General features: G+C 45.8%; 1 protein-coding gene across 10 annotated transcripts in view; it reads right to left on the bottom strand.

The window, feature by feature from the left end:
- lhfpl2b (LHFPL tetraspan subfamily member 2b) overlaps window positions 1-22,051 on the bottom strand; it is a 328,744-nt gene that overhangs the window by 190,705 nt on the left and 115,988 nt on the right. For 9 of the 10 annotated variants that reach the window (XR_010974858.1, XR_010974856.1, XR_010974855.1 and 6 more), the window contains one exon: window positions 16,292-16,388. The gene's annotated coding sequence lies outside the window, so the exon portion shown is untranslated. Of the gene's footprint in view, window positions 1-16,291; window positions 16,389-17,720; window positions 17,823-22,051 lie in introns of those variants that run through there. The other variant, XM_068029471.1, reaches the window with a different exon arrangement.

Raw genomic sequence — 22,051 nt, 5'->3', positions numbered from 1 at the left:
TATTCTCCCTGAAAGGACTCAGTATACATCCTTAGATGGCCTGACATGGCTGCCAGAACACTGGATAGCATTTACATTAGGCTGAGGAAAAAACTGCCAACGTGGACAAGACTCAACCCACTGTGGACTGGTGGTCTGAAGTGCATTTGTTTCAATGCGAGAAGTATAGCAGGTAAGGCAGATGAACTTAGTTCCAAGTACTAATCCAAGCTCTATGATGCTGTTGCTATTACAGAGACTTGGTTGAGGGAAGGACAGGATTGGCAGCTAAATGTTCCAGGATTTAGAAGCTTCAGGCGGGATAGAGGGGGATGTAAAAGGGGTGGGGGAATTGCATTACTGGTTAAGGAAAATATCACAGCTGTACTGTGGGAGGACACCTCGGAGGGGTCATGCAGCGAGGCAATATGGGTGGAGCTCCGGAATAGGAAGGGTGCAGTCATGATGTTAGAGGTTTTCTACAGGCCTCCCAACAACCAGCGGGAGGTAGAGGAGCAGATATGTAGACAGATTTTGGAAAGATGTAAAGGTAACAGGGTTATAGTAGTGGGTGATTTTAACTTCCCCGATATTGACTGGGACTCACTTAGTGCTAGGGGCTTGGATGGGGCAGAATTTGTAAGGAGCATCTAGGAGGGCTTCTTGAAACAATATGTAGATAGTCCAACTAGGGATGGGGCCATACTGGACCTGGTATTGGGGAATAACAAAAAACAAAGAACAAAGAACAAAGAACAAAGATAATTACAGCACAGGAACAGGCCCTTCGGCCCTCCAAGCCTGCGCCGATCCAGATCCTCTCTCTAAACATGTCGCCTATTTTCTAAGGTTCTGTATCTCTTTTCTTCCTGCCCATTCATGTATCTGTCTAGATACATCTTAAAAGACTCCATCGTGCCCGCATCTACCACCTCCGCTGGCAATGCGTTCCAGGTGCCCACCACCCTCTGCGTAAAGAACTTTCCACGCATATCCCCCCTAAACTTTTCCCCTTTCACTTTGAACTCGTGTCCTCTAGTAATTGAAACCCCCACTCTGGGAAAAAGCCTCTTGCTATTCACCCTGTCTATACCTCTCATGATTTTGTACACCTCAATCAGGTCCCCCCTCAACCTCCGTCTTTCTAATGAAAATAATCCTAATCTGCTCAACCTCTCTTCATAGCTAGCGCCCTCCATACCAGGCAACATCCTGGTGAACCTCCTCTGCACCCTCTCCAAAGCATCCACATCCTTTTGATAATGTGGCGACCAGAACTGTACGCAGTATTCCAAATGTGGCCGAACCAAAGTCCTATACAACTGTAACATGACCTGCCAACTCTTGTACTCAATGCCCCGTCCGATGAAGGAAAGCATGCCGTATGCCTTCTTGACCACTCTATTTACCTGCGTTGCCACCTTCAGGGAACAGTGGACCTGAACACCCAAATCTCTCTGGACATCAATTTTCCCCAGGACTTTTCCATTTACTGTATAGTTCACTCTTGAATTGGATCTTCCAAAATGCATCACCTCGCATTTGCCCTGATTGAACTCCATCTGCCATTTCTCTGCCCAACTCTCCAATCTATCTATATTCTGCTGTATTCTCTGACAGTCCCCTTCACTATCTGCTACTCCACCAATTTAGTGTCGTCTGCAAATTTGCTAATCAGTCCACCTATACTTTCCTCCAAATCATTAATGTATATCACAAACAACAGTGGTCCCAGCACGGATCCCTGTGGAACACCACTGGTCACACGTCTCCATTTTGAGAAACTCCCTTCTACTGCTACTCTCTGTCTCCTGTTGCCCAGCCAGTTCTTTATCCATCTAGCTAGTACACCTTGGACCCCAAGCGCCTTCACTTTCTCCATCAGCCTGCCATGGGGAACCTTATCAAACGCCTTACTGAAGTCCATGTATATGACATCGACAGCCCTTCCCTCATCAATCAACTTTGTCACTTCCTCAAAGAATTCTATTAAGTTGGTAAGACATGACCTTCCCTGCACAAAACCATGTTGCCTATCACTGATAAGCCCATTTTCTTCCAAATGGGAATAGATCCTATCCCTCAGTATCTTCTCCAGCAGCTTCCCTACCACTGACGTCAGGCTCACCGGTCTATAATTACCTGGATTATCCCTGCTACCCTTCTTAAACAAGGGGACAACATTAGCAATTCTCCAGTCCTCCGGGACCTCACCCGTGTTTAAGGATGCTGCAAAGATATCTGTTAAGGCCCCAGCTATTTCCTCTCTCGCTTCCCTCAGTAACCTGGGATAGATCCCATCCGGACCTGGGGACTTGTCCACCTTAATGCCCTTTAGAATACCCAACACTTCCTCCCTCCTTATGCCGACTTGACCTAGAGTAATCAAACATCTGTTCCTAACCTCAACATCCGTCATGTCCCTCTCCTCGGTGAATACCGATGCAAAGTACTCGTTTAGAATCTCACCCATTTTCTCTGAGTCCAAGCATAACATTCCTCCTTTGTCCTTTAGTGGGCCAATCCTTTCTCTAGTTACCCTCTTGCTCCTTATATATGAATAAAAGGCTTTGGGATTTTCCTTAACCCTGTTTGCTAAAGATATTTCATGACCCCTTTTAGCCCTCTTAATTCCTCGTTTCAGATTGGTCCGACATTCCCGATATTCTTTCAAAGCTTCGTCTTTCATCAGCCGCCTAGACCTTATGTATGCTTCCTTTTTCCTCTTAGCTAGTCTCACAATTTCACCTGTCATCCATGGTTCCCTAATCTTGCCATTTCTATCCCTCATTTTCACAGGAACATGTCTCTCCTGCACGCTAATCAACCTCTCTTTAAAAGCCTCCCACATATCACATGTGGATTTACCTTCAAACAGCTGCTCCCAATCTACATTTCCCAGCTCCTGCCGAATTTTGGTGTAGTTGGCCATCCCCCAATTTAGCACTCTCCCTTTTGGACCACTCTCATCTTTGTCCATGAGTATTTTAAAGCTTACGGAATTGTGATCACTATTCCCAAAGTAGTCCCCTACTGAAACTTCAACAACCTGGCCGGGCTCATTCCCCAACACCAGGTCCAGTATGGCCCCTTCCCGAGTTGGACTATTTACATACTGCTCTAGAAAACCCTCCTGGATGCTCCTTACAAATTCTGCTCCATCTAGACCTCGAACACTAAGCGAATCCCAGTCAATGTTGGGAAAATTAAAATCTCCTATCACCACCACCCTGTTGCTCCTACATCTTTCCATAATCTGTTTACATATTTGTACCTCTATCTCACGCTCGCTGTTGGGAGGCCTGTAGTACAGCCCCAACATTGTTACCGCACCCTTCCTATTTCTGAGTTCTGCCCATATTGCCTCACTGCTCGAGTCCTCCATAGTGCCCTCCTTCAGCACAGCTGTGATATCCTCTTTGACCAGTAATGCAACTCCTCCACCCCTTTTACCTCCCTCTCTATCCCGCCTGAAGCATCGATATCCTGGGATATTTAGTTGCCAATCATGCCCTTCCCTCAACCAAGTCTCAGTAATAGCAATAACATCATACTCCCAGGTACTAATCCAAGCCCTAAGTTCATCTGCCTTACCTACTACACTTCTTGCATTAAAACAAATGCACCTCAGACCACCAGTCCCTTTATATTCATCATCTGCTCCCTGCCTGCTCTTCCCCTTAGTCACACTGACTTCATTATCTAGTTCCTTACAGGCTTTTGTTACTACCTCCTTACTGTCAACTGACCTCAATTGGTTCCCATCCCCCTGCCACATTAGTTTAAACCCTCCCCAACAGCGTTAGCAAAAGCACCTCCAAGGACATTGGTTCCAGTCCGGCCCAGGTGTAGACCGTCCAATTTGTAATAGTCCCACCTCCCCCAGAACCGGTCCCAATGTCCCAAAAATCTGAACCCCTCCTTCCTGCACCATCTCTCAAGCCACGCATTCATCCTGACTATTCTTTCATTTTTACTCTGACTATCACGTGGCACTGGTAGTAATCCTGAGATTACTACCTTTGAGGTCCTACTTTTTAACTTGGCTCCGAACTCCCTAAACTCTGCATGTAGGACCTCATCCCGTTTTTTACCTATATCATTAGTGCCTATGTGCACAATGACAACTGGCTGTTCACCCTCCCCCTTTAGAATGTTCTGCAGCCGATCTGAGACGTCCCTGACCCGTGCACCTGGCAGGCAACATACCATTCTGGAGCCTCGTTTTCGACCACAGAACCGCCTATCTACTCCCCTTACAATCGAATCCCCTACGACTATAGCCCTTCCACTCTTTTTCCCGCCCTTCGGAACAGCAGAGCCAGCCACGGTGCCATGGACCTGGCTACTGCTGCCTTCCCCTGGTGAGCCATCTCCCTCAACAGTATCCAAAACGGTATACTTGTTTTGGAGGGAGATGACCGCAGGGGACTCCTGCGCTGCCTTCCTGCTCTTTCTCTGCCTTTTGGTCACCCATTCCCTTTCTCCCTCAGCAATCCTAATCTGCGGTGTGACCAATTCACTAAACGTGCTATCCACGACCTCCTCAGCATCGCGCATGCTCCAAAGTGAGTCCATCCGCAGCTCGAGAGCCGTCATGCGGTCTAACAAGAGCTGCAGCTGGACACACTTCCTGCACGTGAAGGAGTCAGGGTCATCAGCCATGTCCCTGAGCTCCCACATTGAGCAAGAGGAGCATGATGCGGGTCTGAGATCTCCTGCCATTTTTAATCTTAAGTTTAAACTTAGTTAAATGAAAAAGGAACGAAAAGTTTTTACCAATCACAATAAAACCAGAGAAATCGAAAAAGCCTTACCTTATAAACACCCCACCGAGTCCTTTTTTTTTTGGTTAGAGGAGGAGGGCGGGTGGGAGACACGACAAGTGTGGTGCCTCGGGTTCAGAAACCGCCCAAATATATAGTGTTTTACTTACCCAGCAGCCCCCTGGCCTCCGCCGAAAAACAAAAGGAAATTAAATTTACTTTCAAACGGACTTTCCCAGCTGCTCACTCGCTCACACGCTGCTCCCGAAAAAGCTGCTGCACTGAAAGGAAAGTTATTTTAAACCGCCCAAATATATAGTGTTTTACTTACCCAGCAGTCCCCTGGCCTCCGCCGAAAAACAAAAGGAAATTAAATTTACTTTCAAACGGACTTTCCCAGCTGCTCACTCGCTCACACGCTGCTCCCGAAAAAGCTGCTGCACTGAAAGGAAAGTTATTTTAAACCGCCCAAATATATAGTGTTTTACTTACCCAGCAGCCTCCTGGCCTCCGCCGAAAAACAAAAGGAAATTAAATTTACTTTCAAACGGACTTTCCCAGCTGCTCACTCGCTCACACGCTGCTCCCGAAAAAATGAGCCCGGCCAGCTGGTCGAAGTTTCAGTAGGGGAGCATTTCGGGAACAGTGACCATAATTCCATAAGTTTTAAGGTACTTGTGGATAAGGATAAGAGTAGTCCTCGGGTGGAGGTGCTAAATTGGGGGAAGGCTAATTATAACAATATTAGGCAGGAACTGAAGAATTTAGATTGGGGGCGGCTGTTTGAGGGTAAATCAACATCTGACATGTGGGAGTCTTTCAAACGTCAGTTGATTAGAATCCAGGACCGGCATGTTCCTGTGAGGAAGAAGGATAGGTTTGGCAAGTTTCGGGAACCTTGGATAATGCAGGATATTGTGAGCCTAGTCAAAAAGAAAAATGAAGCATTCGTAAGGGCTGGAAGGCTAGGAACAGACGAATCCCTTGAGGAATATAAAGACAGTAGGAAGGAACTCAAGCAAGGAGTTAGGAGGCCTAAAAGGGGTCATGAAAAGTCATCGACAAACAGGATTAAGGAAAATCCCAAGGCTTTTTATATGTATATAAAGAGCAAGAGGGTTATCAGGGAAAGGGTTGGCCCACTCAAGGACAGAGAAGGGAATCTATGTGTGGAGCCAGAGGAAATGGGCAAGGTACTGAATGAGTACTTTGCATTAGTATTCACCAAAGAGAAGGACTTGGAGGATGATGAGCCAAGGGAAGGGAGTGCAGATAGTCTCAGTCATCTCATTATCAAAAAGGAGGAGGTGTTGGGTGTCTTGCAAAGCATTAAGGTAGATAAGTCCCCAGGGCCTGATGGGATCTACCCCAGAGGGAGGCAAGGGAGGACATTGCTGGGGCCTTGACAGAAATCTTTGCATCCTCATTGACTACAGGTGAGGTCCCAGAGGACTGGAGAATAGCCAATGTTGTTCCTTTGTTTAAGAAGAGTAGCAAGGATCATCCAGGAAATTATAGGCCGGTTAGCCTTACGTCAGTGGTAAGGAAATTATTAGAGAGGATTCTTCGGGACAGGATTTACTCCCATTTGGAAACAAACGAACTTATTAGCGAGAGGCAGCATGATTTTGTGAAGGGGAGGTCATGTCTCACTAATTTGATTCAGTTTTTTGAGGAAGTGACGAAGATGATTGATGAAGGAAGGGCGGTGGATGTTGTCTATATGGACGTCAGTAAAGCCTTTGACAAGGTCCCGCATGGCAGACTGGTACAAAAGGTGAAGTCACACGGGATCAGAGGTGAGCTGGCAAGATGGATACAGAACTGGCTCTGTCATAGAAGACAGAGCATAGCAGTGGAAGGGTGCTTTTCTGAATGGAGGGATGTGACTAGTGGTGTTCCACAGGGATCAGTGCTGGGACCTTTGCTCTTTGTAGTATATATCAATGATTAGGAGGAAAATGTAGCTGGTCTGATTAGTAAGTTTGCGGACGACACAAAGGTTGGAAGAGTTGCAGATAATGATGAGGGTTGTCAGAAGATACAGCAGGATATAGATTGGTTGGAGACTTGGGCTGAGAAATGGCAGATGGAGTTTAATCCGGACAAATGTGAGGTAATGCATTTTGGAAGGTCTAATGCAGGTGGGAAGTATACAGTAAATGGCAGAACCCTTAGGAGTATTGACAGGCAGAGAGATCTGGGCGTACAGGTCCACAGGTCACTGAAAGTGGCAACGCAGGTGGATAAGGTAGTCAAGAAGGCATACGGCATGCTTGCCTTCATCGGTCGGGGCATAGAGTATAAAAATTGGCAAGTCATGCTGCAGCCGTACAGAACTTTAGTTAGGCCACACTTAGAATATTGCATGCAATTCTGGTCGCCACACTACCAGAAGGACGTGGAGGCTTTGGAGAGGGTACAGAAGAGGTTTACCAGGATGTTGCCTGGTCTGGAGGGCATTAGCTATGAGGAGTGGTTGGATAAACTCGGATTGTTTTCACTGGAACGACGGAGGTGGAGGGACGACATGATAGAGGTTTACAAAGTTATGAGTGGCATGGACAGAGTGGATCGTCAGAAGCTTTTTCCCAGGGTGGAAGAGTCAGTTACTAGGGGACATAGGTTTAAGGTGATAGGGGCAAAGTTTAGAGGGGATGTGTGAGGCAAGTTCTTTACACAGAGGGTGGTGAGTGCCTGGAACTTGCTGCCGGGAGAGGTGGTGGAAGCAGGTACGATAGTGACGTTTAAGAGGCATCTTGACAAATACATGAATAGGATGGGAATAGAGGGATACGGACCCCGGAAGTGCAGAAGGTTTTAGTTTAGGCAGGCATCAAGATCGGCGCAGGCTTGGAGGGCCGAATGGCCTGTTCCTGTGCTATACTGTTCTTTGTTCTTTGTACATTTAATACACTAAAGCTAAGCCCAAGAAAATCTTTGGAAATATTTTAACTCTGTGACTACTCCTGAGTTGTTGGCGCCGTGCCACAAGAGCAACTTGAAATGCAGGCCATGTCAACCAGGGACTGAACGAACACAGCCTGCAACTGGAGAACTGTCGGTATCAAATGCCAAACGCATTTGATGAATGCTTATCACTGGGTTGCATCCAGAATGCTGGAAATAATCTACAGGAGTAAATCAAAAAATCCTACCTCAAACAGGTCAAAGTTTAGGGTCAGCGCCAAAATTAAAATGCTGTTCCATTTCAGTCCCAAATGATTAAAGTATCCAAACAAATTAAATTGATTCTATATCTACTCCAGACCCTTGGCACTGTGAAGTAGTATTCTTTGAAGTATTCATATCTGACATAAAAACAAAACTAAAATTTCCTGCAAATAAAATGTATTCAACATTTAATTTTTGGTAGCTTTTTAAATTACAGTAATTAATTTACAGTATTGGTAGGAGTGGCCACTGAACACCCCTTGTTGAGACAAAGTCCCGTCTTCACACTGAGGATACCCTCCATCGTATTGTGTGACCCTACCACCGTGTTAAATGGGATAGATTTCGAACAGGTCGAGGAAAGCAAAACTGGGTATCTGCAAGGTGCTGTGGGCCATCAGCAGCAACAGAATTGTACTCAACCACAATCTGTAACCTCATGGCCCGGCATATCCCCCAATCTACCATCATCATCAAGCCGGAGGTTCAACCCTAGTTCAATGAAGAGTGCAGGACTGCATGCCAGGAGCAGCACCAGGCATACCTCAAAATGAGGTGTCAACCTGGTGAAGCTGTAACCCAGGACTACTTGCGTGCCAACAAGCATAAGCAGCATGAGATAGACAGAGCTAAGTGATCCCATAACCAACAGATCAGATCTAAGTTCTGCTGTCCTGCCACATCCAGTCATGAATGGTGGTGGACAATTAAACAACTAACTGGAGGAGGTGGCTCCACAAATATCCCCATTCTCAATGATGGGGGAGACCAGCACATCAGTGCAAAAGCTCAGGCTGAAGCATTTGCAACAATCTTCAGTCAGAAGTGCTGAGTGGATGATCCATAATGGCCTCCTCCTTAAGTCCCCAGCATCACAGATGCCAGTCTTCAGCCAATTCGATTCACTCTGCATGATATCAAGAAAAGACTGAAGGCATTGGATACTGAAAAGGCTATGGGTCCTAACAACATTCCGGCAATAGTATTGAAGACTTTTGCTCCAGACCTTGCCGCATATCCAGCCAACCTGTTCCAGTGCAGCTACAACACTGGCATCTACCCGGCAATGTGGAAAACAGGTATGTCCTGTACACAAAAAGCAGGACAAATCCAACCTGGCCAATTACCGCCCCATCAGTCTATTCGTGATCATCAGTAAAGTGATAGAAGATGTTGTCGACAGTTCTATCAAGCAGCACTTGCTTAGCAATAACTTGCTCAGTGACGCTCAGTTTGGGTTCCGCCAGGGCCACTCAGCTCCTGACCTCATTGCAGCCTTGGTTTAAAAATGCACAAAGAGCTGAACTCAAAAGGTGAGATGAGAGTGACTGCCCTTCACATCAAGGGAGCATTTGACCAAGTATGGTATCAAGGAGCCCGAGCTCCTTGGAGTGAATGGGAAGCAGGGGGAAACTCTCTGCTGGTTGGAGTCGTATCTAGCACAAAGGAAGATGGTTGTGGCTGTTGGAGGTAAATCATCTCAGTCCCAGGACATTGCTGCAGGAGTTCCTCAGGATAGTGTCCTAGGCCCAACCATCTTCAGCTGCTTCATCAATGACCTTCCTTCAGTCATAAGGTCAGAAGTGGGGGTGTTCGCTGATGATTGCACAATGTTCAGCACCATTCGTGACTCCTCAGATACTGAAGCAGTCGTGTAGAAATGCAACAAGACCTGGACAATATCCAGGCTTGGGTTGATAGATGGCCAGTAACATTTTGACCACACAAGTGCCAGGCAATGACTATCTCAAACAAGAGAGAATCTAACCATCTCCCCTTGATATTCAAAGGCATTAAGATCGCTGAATCCCCCACTATCAACATCCTGGGGGTTACCAATAACCAGAAACTGAACTGGACCAGCCACATAAATGCTGTGGCTACAAGAGCAGGTCAGAGGCTAGGAATCCTCCAGTGAGTAACCCATTTCCTGTTTCCCCAAAGCCTGTCCACCATCTACAAGGCATAAGTCAAGAGTGTGATGGAATACTCTCCACTTGCCTGGATGGGTGCAGCTCCAACAACACTCAAAAAGCTCGAGGCCATTCAGGACAAAACAGCCCACTTGATTCGCAGCCCATCCACAAACATTCACTCCCTTCACCACCGACGCATAGTGGTAGCAGTATGCACCATCTACAAGATGCACTGCAGCAACGCACCAAGGCTTCTTGGACAGCACCTTCCAAACCTGCGACCTCTCCCACCTTGAAGGACAAATGCATGGGAACACCACCACCTGCAAGTTCCCCTCCAAACCACACACCATCCTGACTTGGAACTATATCGCCCTTCCTTCACTGTCGCTGGGTCAAAGTCCTGGAACTCCCTTCCTAACAGCACTGTGGGTGTACCTACCCCACATGGACTGCAGCGATTCAGGAAGGCAGCTCACCACCACCTTCTCAAGGGCAATTAAGGGATAGGCATAGGCAGCGACGCCCACATCCCATGAATGAATAAAAGAAAATTTACTGACAAATACTGAAAACATAACTGTTACATATCAGGACATGCCTTAGAAATTAAAGCCCTAACACCCACTAGCAATGCACAGGTAGCTACTCCAGAGTCCTAACACTCAATAACAATGCAGTGGAGCCTGCTCTGAAGTCTTAACATCACTGAGGTTGCACAAAGGATACCAAAGTTTTAACCAAACTTTGATTACCAGGAGTTTAAGCTGCACAGAAACACACATACACACACACACAATCATCACTTTGGCAGGTCAATCAAGAAACATCACTGAAGACATTCATGGAGATGCCTGTGAACAGTAGGGCCATGCCGCTGCCAAAATACAGTGCAGAATGAGGTTAACTCATGAGGGAATATGGGAGGAAGTACAATAAAGTACAGAAAACAATGTTCAGGATTTTTATGAACAATGCATTGTTTTAAATCTATGAATGGGAAGGCCAGAAACAATACGTGGTATATCAAAATGTTTACAGTGACAAGCTATTGTACTTGTTTTATAAAAAATTTCACTCTGTTTCAAACTCTACTCTGGGGAGTATGATCAGAAATGAATGAAGTCACCCCCCCCCAGTTTTGTCTTTGTGAAGAACAAACCTTTATAACATAGCACTTATTATATTCCAATCTCTTGGCTGACTGTGCATAGCTGCGGCAGGAAAAGTGCTTGCCATGTTTGTCTACATAAAGACAGCATTCAAAGTAATTCATTATGTGAAGCCTATTGAGATGTGTTAAGTGGCTATGGAAATATGCATTTTTTTCTTTCTTTCTCATCATTATTGTTGAAGGTTGTCCAGTATGGCCGACAGCCATAAATGTGTTAACCTGAGTCAAACATTATAACATTTGTAATAAAAAAAGTGCTGGAAATACTCAGCAGGTCTGGCAGCATCTGTGGAGAGAGAAGCAGAGTTAACGTTTCAAGTCAGTGACCCTTTTAAGCAAGTAAAGTGCAGGGCGGAAAGAGCACTAAAGGAAAGGATAGGACAGAGGGCAAGAGAGATTGACTGACAAGGAGGTCATGGGACAAAGGCAAAGAGAGTGTGCTAATGATGTGGTGAAAGGCAAAGCATTCGTGCAGAGAGAGTGTTAATGACAGAATAATGAACAGCCCTAGCCAAAAGCACAAGCATGAAAAACCCAGTTTAAGGCAGGCACATGGTAAAAAAAATGATAAAACAAAATAAAATAAAATAAAATAATAAAAAAGGGGCCAGTCATGCTCTGAAATTATTGAACTTAATGTTCAGTCCGCCAGGCTGTAGAGTGTCTAAATGGAAAATGAGATGCTGTTCCTCGAGCTTGCATTGATGTACACTGCAGCAGAACAAGGACAGAAATGTTGGCATGAGAGCAGGGTGTGTGTGTTGAAATGGAAAGCAACCGGAAGCTCGGGATCATGCTTTCGGACTGAGCGGAGGTGTTCTGCAAAGTGGTCACGCAATCTACGTTTGGACTCTCCAGTGTAGAGGAGACCACATTGTGAGCTGCGAATATAGTATACAAAATTGAATGAAATACAAGTAAATCGCTGCTTCACCTGAAAGGAGTGTTTGGGGCCTTGGATAGTGAGGAGAGAGGAGGTAAAAGGACAGGTATTACACCTGCATGGGAATGTGCCGTGGGTAGGGCAAGAGGTGTCGGGGGTAATGGAGGAGTGGACCAGTGTGTCGCAGAGGGAATGATCCCTTCGGAGTGCTGACAGGGGAGGTAACATATGTGAGCAACATGTGTGTTACTTTTAGCATGGTCTGGCAGTAAGTGCTCACGTCATAGCAAATATTGTTCCCCGTGTATGGTTACAGATCAGAGCATCTCTGAGTCTGGGAATGGAGTAGCCACTATAAGGCAAAAAGTTGCCTTCATTGAGCACGTGGGGAATGGATGACCCACAGGACATTAGGAACAAAAGGTGTCCAAGCCTTAAAACTATATAAACCATGGCTTCATTGACAAGAAAGGTGTTTTCATTAGAAATAAATTTCATGCTGTGTGCATGAGCAAGCCATTTGATTCCTCACTCAGGGCAGATTCTCCAGCGACATAGAGATAGGATGTGAGAGAATAGAGCAGCACTGTACAATAGGTCCAGTATACACAACCCCAAAGAAGGAGATAAGTCTGGGAATCAAACTTCCCTTTCAAACAAACAATCTCTTGCTTCATACACTGAGCCTACCCCTTCTGAATAAAGAACGAAGGTTAACAGGTCGGATAAGAAGTCAGTACCTATGGATGCACAAAGAGGCCACAAGAGGCGGTCTCCTCTATATTGGGGAGACCAAATGCAGATTGGGTGACCGCTTTGTGGAACACCTCTGCTCAGTCTGCAAGCATGACCCCGAGCTTCTGGTTGCTTACAATTTCAATTCACTACCCTGCTCCCATGCCCACATTTCTGTCCTTGGCCTGCTACAGTGAACATCCACACAAGCTCGAGTAACAGCACCTCATTTTCCAATTAGGTACTCTACAGCCTTCCGGACTCAACATTGAGTTCAATAATTTCAGAGCATGACTGGCCTTTTATATTATTATTTCTTTTTAACCATGCGCTTGCCTTAAACTTGGTTTTTCATGTTTGTGCTTTTGATTTGGACAGAGCTGTTCATTATTCTGTCATTAACATACTCTCTGCACTAATGCTTTGTCTTTCACCATACCGTTATCACACTCCCTTGGCCTTTGTCCCATGACTTCCTTGTCAGTTAATCTCTCCTGCCCTTTGCTCTATGACACACCTTCCCTTTTGTTCTCTTCCTCCCCCCCACCCCCGCTTCACTTGCTGAGAATCGATTACATTTCTAACCTTTACTAGTTCTGAGGAAAGGTCACAGACCTGAAACATTAACTCTGCTTCTCTCTCCACAGATGCTGCCAGTCCTGCTGAGTAATTCCAGCACTTTCTGTTTTTATTTCAGAGACCAGACTTAGTTCTCAAGGCATTAATTTCTGAAAAAAAGGTCAATGATGAGAGAATCTGATTAAAAGCCAGTCTTTTAACAATAAAGAGCTAATAAACTAGTGTAAACACAAGAACAACAGATGCAAAGGTCCCCTGAGATCCACTTTCAGTGAGCAATGAGCAGTCACTTCTGAAGTCTGACCACAGATTTAAATGGAGATGCCTGATTCTGCATCACAAGATTTATTTAAAATGGGAAATTCATGTAATTCATCCCCAAGTACTCAGGAATTGAAGCATATTATTTAGAGTTATACAGCACAGAAACAGGCCCTTCGGCCCATCGTGACTGTGCCGGCCGAATCTTGGACTGAAAATGCAGTTTTGTTTTGAACCGTCAAGAAGGAATCTGGGCCTTAAAACCAGGTCAATAAGTTAAAGTCTTTTCCTGATGACCATTTGGTCTCAAATTCGGGCCCGATTTTAACTCACTCAAATCCCATTCATTTCCAGAGTTAAAATCAGGCCTGAAGAATGAACAGGTGTACAGAGTTGTTCACCTCTTGTATCACACAGTGTGACCTTTTCTTTTGAGAAGATGGGGGTGGTTATCAAAAGACAATTTTCTATTTTACAAGCTCTGGGTTGCATCAATGGAAATGTGAGAAACTTACATTTCCTGAATGGTTACTGTGGTGAAGACTTCCAACGTGTGACATTTGTGTGGTAAATATTGTAAGGTCATTTATTTTATTTTTATTGTTAAATTATCATCTTCCCCTTGCCACTTCAAGTCATTCTGTGGCTTTTCCAAGAGTCACTGTTCATTTTAAACCACCAGCATCAATATGGTAGCAGATCTGAACCAAACAATATCTGAAACTTTGTTGCCAACTAACTGCCAATGGAAATTGCCCCGTCTGCCCAGTAGTTTACAACTATTGATTTTAGGTTCACTGGTGAAATACTCACAAGCTAAGAATATCCTGAAATAAAGTTAAGTTTTATTTTGACATAACTGGTCAATGAATTCCATAAGTCTGCCGAAATTATATTATGGTGAAGTATAGCTGTAAGGTATTGTGCAGAGAAATGTTACAACATGGGAATGGCTTTCTAGGTGAAATCACTTTATGGAATATTAGGGCACTGGATGGCTAAAGCGTTTACTCTATTTACTGACCTTTCCACATACGATCACTCGAAATGTTCACTGCCATCAATCTAGCTTTATTTAAGTAAGTAACTGGATGCACTAGGTTGGCCCCAGTGGTGTTAGTGTTTACATTGTTACTCATTGGACACTGTACCTTCCTTGTTCAGCTGGAGATCAACATTCCAAAAGGAGACTGCAAGTACTTCATAACCAATACTAGCTTGACAGATAAGTGGCTGGTCACATTGCAACCCCAGCAAGTTAAAGCAACCTGCCAAATCCAACAGAAGACGAGGCATGCATCTGTGCCACAGAGTGACTGAGTATGGGTTTACGCATAGCCTCTCACACATTCTCAGTTAGGTAGGCAGGCAGGGGAGGCTGATGGCAACACAGCTGTCAACATTTAGGGCAGCACAGTGGCGCAGTGGTTAGCACCGCAGCCTCACAGCTCCAGCGACCCGGGTTCAATTCTGGGTACTGCCTGTGTGGAGTTTGCAAGTTCTCCCTGTGTCTGCGTGGGTTTCCTCCGGGTGCTCCGGTTTCCTCCCACATGCCAAAGACTTGCAGGTTGATAGGTAAATTGGCCATTATATAAATTGCCCCTAGTATAGGTAGGTGGTAGGGGAAGATAGAGACAGGTGGGGATGTGGTAGGAATATGCGATTTGTGTAGGGTTAGTATAAATGGGTGGTTGATAGTCGGCACAGACTCGGTGGGCTGAAGGGCCTGTTTCAGTGCTGTATCTCTAAATAAAAAAAATAAATAAATTACAGAAGTGTTAGGAATGAGACCTGAGGTCAAAGGTATAGAATTTACAACACAAACAGGCCATTCAGCCCAGCTTGTCTATGCCAACATTTATGCACCACAGGAGCCTCCTCTCAGCCTACTTCATCTAACCCTATCACCTAATCCTTCTATTCCTTTCTCCCTCATGTGCTTAACCAGCTTCCCCTTAAATGCATCTATGTTATTCACCTTAACTATTCCTTGTGGTAGCGAATACCACATTCTAACCATTCCCTAGTAAAGAAGTTTCTGCTGAATTACTTATTGGAGTTATTCGTGACTGTGGCCCCTGGCTTTGGACTCCCCCACAAGTGGAAACATCTTTTCTACATCCCTATCAAACCCCTTCACAATTTAAGATTTCATTTTGAAGGTCGATTAAAATATTCAACCAGATAAGAAAGTCCCACTCCGTATAGATAAGACATGCTAGTTCTGCGCAGAGGATAAAACAGTCCATATACATGTCACCCACCCCCTCGCATATTAAATTTGTGCCCCTTCCAACAGCTACTTGAACAGCAGACACCTGGAAGCAGGTCAGCAGGCAACACTCAACTGTTGCAACGCGCTATCAGACCAAACGACAGAGAGAGAAGCAAAAACCAAAATCATTTTTAAATGATAAAGGTTGGTGGGGTCAGCATGGAATCCATACACTTTGGATACATTGATAAGGGAACAATAGATGTGCTACACATTGCTCCAGTGTCTCTAGGCACAGTATTAAAGGGAAGCGTGGGTATAAAGACAAAAAAGATGAGGTTTTAGCTCCTGATCACAATGCCAGATTGAACTTTACTGTAATACAGCCTGTTGGCACTCACTTCTCCACTGAAGACTAATCTCTTGGTCAGGTTACAGGAGGGCTGCTGGCTCCTCCAGAGCAGCATCTCAAAGCAAGGGAGAGGAGAACAGTAGGGGGAGGAGCAGCGCAAATATACTATAAAAAAATGAACAATATTTTTAGTGATGTTTGAAACTAGAATCTCAATATCTGTTAAAAGCAGTGGTTACTCTGTCCCCTCCACTTACCTCCTTTATCCAGTCCTCTGCTCCTTCCTCTCCTTAACGGACAATAGTGTTCTCTCACAAGTCAACAAGTCCAACCATGGTAGTGTTAATCAATGGCCTGCATGGGGCAGACAAGAGATGTGCCGATCACAAAAATGTTTCTGCTACATAAACCCATTTAAACAATTAAAACAGAAGACCAGGAAAACTATTTAAAATGCAAGATTTTAAATCTGAGATACATTTTTGTTAAGCAAAGATATTAGGGGATATGGGCCAAAGGCAGGTATATGCAGTTAGGCTGCGGATCAGCCATGATCCGCCTTCACAAACTGCATACCCCTTTTTATTGCTCCGGAGTCTAATCTGACCAATCTATCCTTCCCCACTCTAAGGTGTGTGTGTGTGTGTGTGTGTGTGTGTGTGTGTGTGTGTGTGTGTGTGTGTGTGTGTGTGTGTGTGTGTGTGTGTGTGTGTGTAAGTAAGTTGGAGTGCAGTTTATTATTTTACTTAGATCAGTTCAAGCACAATAAAGCTAACCTCTTTCTTTGCTAAACTCGAGAAAATCCATCCGATTGGTTCTTTTTATGATCACAGCACATAAATAGTTAAACACTCACTGAATTGGCAAGTATACCTACTTTAAAAAAGAAATAAACCTGTTGCGGTCAAACAAGGAGAGGGAAAAGAAGGGAGCCCTTCAACCCCTCCTCTCCTGATCATAACAATATACAACCATGCACCAACACTCACTTGTTATCTATATCAGAAACCGAATAGAATTCTAGGATGGGGCCAGTCTAAAGTAATATCAGCCTTTCATTGTCATGACAATGTGTTAAATATATATTAAGTTCCTACTGTTTCAACAGTGCCAGTCATATAACCTAATCAACCAAACAACTGGCACATTTCTGGCAATTCATGTCCACACCCAATGCTGGAAAATGCACGATTTGGCAATGAATCCGAGGTAGATTAGCTAATTTCAGAATGGCGGAGAACCTCTCAGTAAAACCTCCACTACCTATAAAATAGCCAGTTTAATAACACAGAAACCAACATTAGCAGCTTTGATGAGCAGTTTCACTGATAAAACCCTTTTGCAAAATTAACGCTGGCTCAGGTGCAGCTTATAAATTAACTGAACATAAGACTGTTTAAGAGGAGCGCCTCAAAAACTGGTTCTTTTTTTTGGAAAAAGAGGAGCTTTACATCAGTAAAGTTACATTTATCAAGAACTATGTCAAAATTCAAAAAAGATCCATCTTTATATCCACTCCTTTGTAAATTTATGTATCAAAGGATTCTTTTTCTTTTAAAATTACAATGAGCATCAGCCAGCTCCAGAATACTGCTGTGTAATAATGGACAGCTGAGCAGATTCTAATCTTATTATCTGGCTTGAATTCCCAAAAGAACAAAGAAAGGCCAAGAGTTTCAGATTTACCACAGATAAATCCTTTGGGTGTTCATCCCCATCTGTCGCTGTGCAGCTTGGTGTGAGAAAGACACGTTCACACACTCACACACAGAGCTCCAGGCCCCACGACATAGCTGGCAGCTTTCTCACCACATGAAGTAAATGTCAGTGTGAGATGCGGGGGAGGGGAAGGAGAAAATCTCTGACAGCACAAGGACACACAAGATGTCAATACGCAGTGTAATCCACCCCTTACAGCCCTTCTTCACATCAGGGCTTTTCATTCAGATAAACCAGGGTCTGCTTTTTAAATGAAGCTGTTTACTGGTTTGGTTTCTTAAAAGAATTTTTTTAACTCAATATTTTCCAACTCATTAATCTAACAGCTTCCACACCACGTCCAGCTTATAAAACACTGCTCTGCTGAGGAGCTGTCTTTTTAGTTAACACTTAGCCGACACTAATGTAAGACCCTGGTTTTACTGAGAGCAGCCGCTGTAAAGTTGTGACCCAAAGTCATAAATCTAAGATAACTAATAAATCCAATAAGGAATTCAGAAGAAACTGCTTTAACCAGAGACTAGTTAGATTATGGAATTTGCTACCGCATGCAGTAGTTGAGGCAAGTGGCATAGATGCATTTAAGGGACAGCTGGATAGGTACATTAGGGAGAAAGGAATAAAAGGATATGGTGAGATGGAGTAGAATGGAAGGAGACACATATTGAGCATAAACACTGGCACTGGCCTAATGGACTGTTTCTGTGCTATACATTTGATGTGAAGGTGTGGATCTCGAGGCTTACACAGTGGAGCTACCCTGGATAACGGTTTCATCAGGCAAAGCCTTCAGTGAAATCTCATTATTTGTTGGTCTATGCAGAGACACGCGTGTGTGCACATGTACAGAAAACCATAGAAAAGTTACGGCACAGAAAGAGGCCATTCAGCCCATCGTGCCGGCGCCAGCTGAAAAATCTAGCCGCCCAATCTAATCCCGCCCTCCAGCACCTGGCTCGTAGCTTTGCAGGTTACAGCACTTCAGGTGCATGTCCAGGTGCCTTTTAAATGAGTTGACGGTTTCTGCCTCCACCACCGATCTGGGCAGTGAATTCCGGATACCCTCTGGGTGAAAAGGTTTTTCCACATGTCCCCTCTAATCCATGGAAATAATACAGAACAAACACCATGGGGGTTGACAACAGGCAGAACAAGGTGGATCTCAACCAATTGAGAACAGCTAAATCCAGTTTCAGAGATTAGGGGCTGGATTTTCACGTCTGCGGCAGGAAATGGAAGTCAGGACAGTTTCCGGGTCTCGAACAAACCCCTGAGGAAACAGAATTGAGTCAAATTCTCGCGAGGACAACCCCTTAAGTGATATGGAGATGGGTCTGGCAGCCAAGTAGCAGCCTCAGGAACGGGAATGGAGATGGGACAACTGAAGTGCAGGCCCCATTTCACTTCAGTGAGCTTTGAGCTATATTTCTGTTTCTCATGATGTCTCAGGAGAGCTGAAGGCCTGGAACCCAGGGCAGGGCAGCTCCTCATTCTTTGGAAAACGACCTAGAAGTGACGCTAGAGGCTATGAAGGAAAGGAGGGTGGGTCCTCTTCCTGGAGAGTGGCAGGAGGAGGCCTGGATTGAAATCACAGCCACTGTCAGCTACAGGACCATCGTAAGATAAACCTGGATCCAGTGTATGAAAAGGCTCAATGACTTCATATGCTCCAGAAAGTTTAGTGCTATCCTCAACCCTCAGATCAGGCCTCGGTGCACTCACCCTCCAGCAGACGCACCAGCTGAGGAGCCTGTTGCACGTTGCTCCTGAACATGGGAGGGGTATGTGTCCAGGGAGCTTAGTCACGCCTCAGAATGGCGCAGAGCCATAGTGCTGCTGAGCACCTGTCAGCACTGAAACATGCAGCTTCTAATTAATAGGGGCAGATACCATTGGCCACAAAGGACAGCAGTGCCTTATCACTTTTGTCATCGCAGGAGAAACAGACACACAATGCCTGGGAGAAGGCCCAAACAGACGGAGGGGGTACCATACTTTCCAATGATCATGGCAATGGAGGATCGAACGATGGCAATAGCCAGGATCGCAGACTAGGAGGATGTCTGCCCTGTCGAAATGGGCACTCATGGTGGAGATGGTGATTACAGATGGCAATGTTCCGGCAACATACTGAACAGAGTTGCATTGGGTCGCCTCAGCACTGCAGAGGCTTCCACTCTCTGAGGCTAGCCATCATGATTCCTTGTGTCTCCCACAGGTGCAGATGTCCACCCACAAGACCTTTTCCCGCTCCCTCAGAAGCCCCAGATGACAACGAAGAAGCACTGTCCACCAGAGAAGATAATCACTTCAGTGGGTACTTGCATGTGTTTAGATAGGGTGGTACTGTATGAGAAGCATGGCACTACAGGAGGGGATGCCAAAGGCAGATACACCTGTGGGCAGTCCCCCTCAGAGGATAGAGGACAGACACAGCCCTGCTCATTGGGCACAGATGCAGAGCCTCAGGGGTCACAGGAAACGAAGCTTTAGCTAGACCAGCAGCAGATGTGCTCACACATGTCGGAGATCCCTGAGGCACTGCGGGGTTATTGGCAGCGAATGGAGGAGTCCATCCAGCTCATATGTGGCATAATGGCTCAGGGCTTTGAATACATGAGCTTCTCCATTGAGTGGCCAACCTCATAGAGAGCCATATCTGGCAGCATGTGGATTGCATGCAGGAACTGTGCACTGACATCCACAGGATGCATGCCTCACTATCTGGCCTGGACCAGTCAGTGTCACAGAGATGTTTGGAGGGGATGCCAGTTGCACCCCCGTGGGTGCTCCACTCCAGCCATTCAAAGTAGAGGCCTGCTACCCAACCTGAACCCGACGTGACCCAATGACACATATCGGGTTCGGGTCAGGTCGGGCCCATCTTCGGAGTCCGGTTTTCGGGCTTGGGTCGGGTCAGGCCAAGTCCAGGTCGAGTCGGACCAGACACACACTGTTAGGGCTCTGCTGGTAAGTATTGAAATTTTAAAAAAACTTACCCGAGCTGGGAGTCTGGGACGAAACTGAGTCTGTGCAGTGAGCGAGTGACATCACGATGACATCATCACGCATGCGCTGCAGTTTCTTGCAGGTTCGGTATCAGGAAGGTAAGTAAAGGGATGGTTGGGTCGGGTTGAGTCGGGTTGAGTCGGGGCAAAATCGGAGGGGCTTGGGCCGGGCCCGGGTCCACTGTGGTTTGGTTGGGTTCAGGTTGGGTTCTTTTCTCCCGACCTGAGCAGGCCTCTAATCCGAAGCACCAGTCAAGGGCTGAGGATGTCATGGAGAATGATGAGGGCGCCACCCCTCAGCAGCGCTGTCATCATCTTCAGCCTCCTTGGCTCCTCTGACAGTGGGACCATCTGTGCAGCAGGGCCAAGTGATGGAGGCTGCCCCAACATGATGGACATGCAGTGGCCTCTGGAGATACTCCCACGAGCACCTCCACAATGAGGACATATGTCACATGCATCTCAGCCGCAAGGAAGGACAAGTGAGCAGGCTGCCTCCACCTCCTCCGAGGCCACAGGGGAACACCATGTAGAAGTGGCTGAATGCGGAGGCCACCGAGTCACACGGAGCACTGAGTGGGTCACTGAGGTGTCTTCTTGCTATATATGTGCATTGTTTACATGGTTCTCAGAAAGGAAAACAATGACACTTTAAGCCGCATATGTGAGACTCCTTTTATTGATGGCAGGACTAGGAAAGAATGGTGAAAAGAAAGCAATGGAGGTGGTGAAGGAGATCAAAGCTGACGGCAATGCCTCAGGGCAGATGTGCTTCCTTCATTGGCGCTAACAGCTTAGATGTCCAGGCTGCATCTTCAATGGATGTGTTAGTCTGAGGTACCTCACACTGAGTTCCATCCCATGCCTTTCATCCTTGGTCAGAGGGGCTCTGTTGAAACATTCTTGAATCAAATGATCGCCGACATTCATGGCATGCTGACGAAATCCTTGCGCCCGTGCCATGCCCAGCCAACTCCCTGTGCAGCCAGAGCATATCGGTGTCCTGCATCCTCCCCCTCCACTTACTCCTCTCCCACCTCCTGCTCCTCCTCTTCCTCTGATGAGCTGCCTCACTGTCCTCAAGGTCCACACCTCTCTGGAGAATCACGTTGTGGAAAGCGCAGCAGACCACCGCTATGAGTGAGACCCTTGCAGGAGTCTATTGGAAGGTGCACTCGACTAGTGCAGGCACTAGAAACGCATCTTGAGAATCCCGATGGACTGCTCAATGGTTGTCCTAGTGAGCAGATGGCTCTGGTTGTATTGCCTATGTGCCCCTGTCTGGGGGTC

Source organism: Heterodontus francisci, chromosome 4 (assembly GCF_036365525.1).
Source record: "Heterodontus francisci isolate sHetFra1 chromosome 4, sHetFra1.hap1, whole genome shotgun sequence".
NCBI lineage: Eukaryota > Metazoa > Chordata > Chondrichthyes > Heterodontiformes > Heterodontidae > Heterodontus > Heterodontus francisci.
This window is presented reverse-complemented; position numbering and strand designations above follow the sequence as displayed.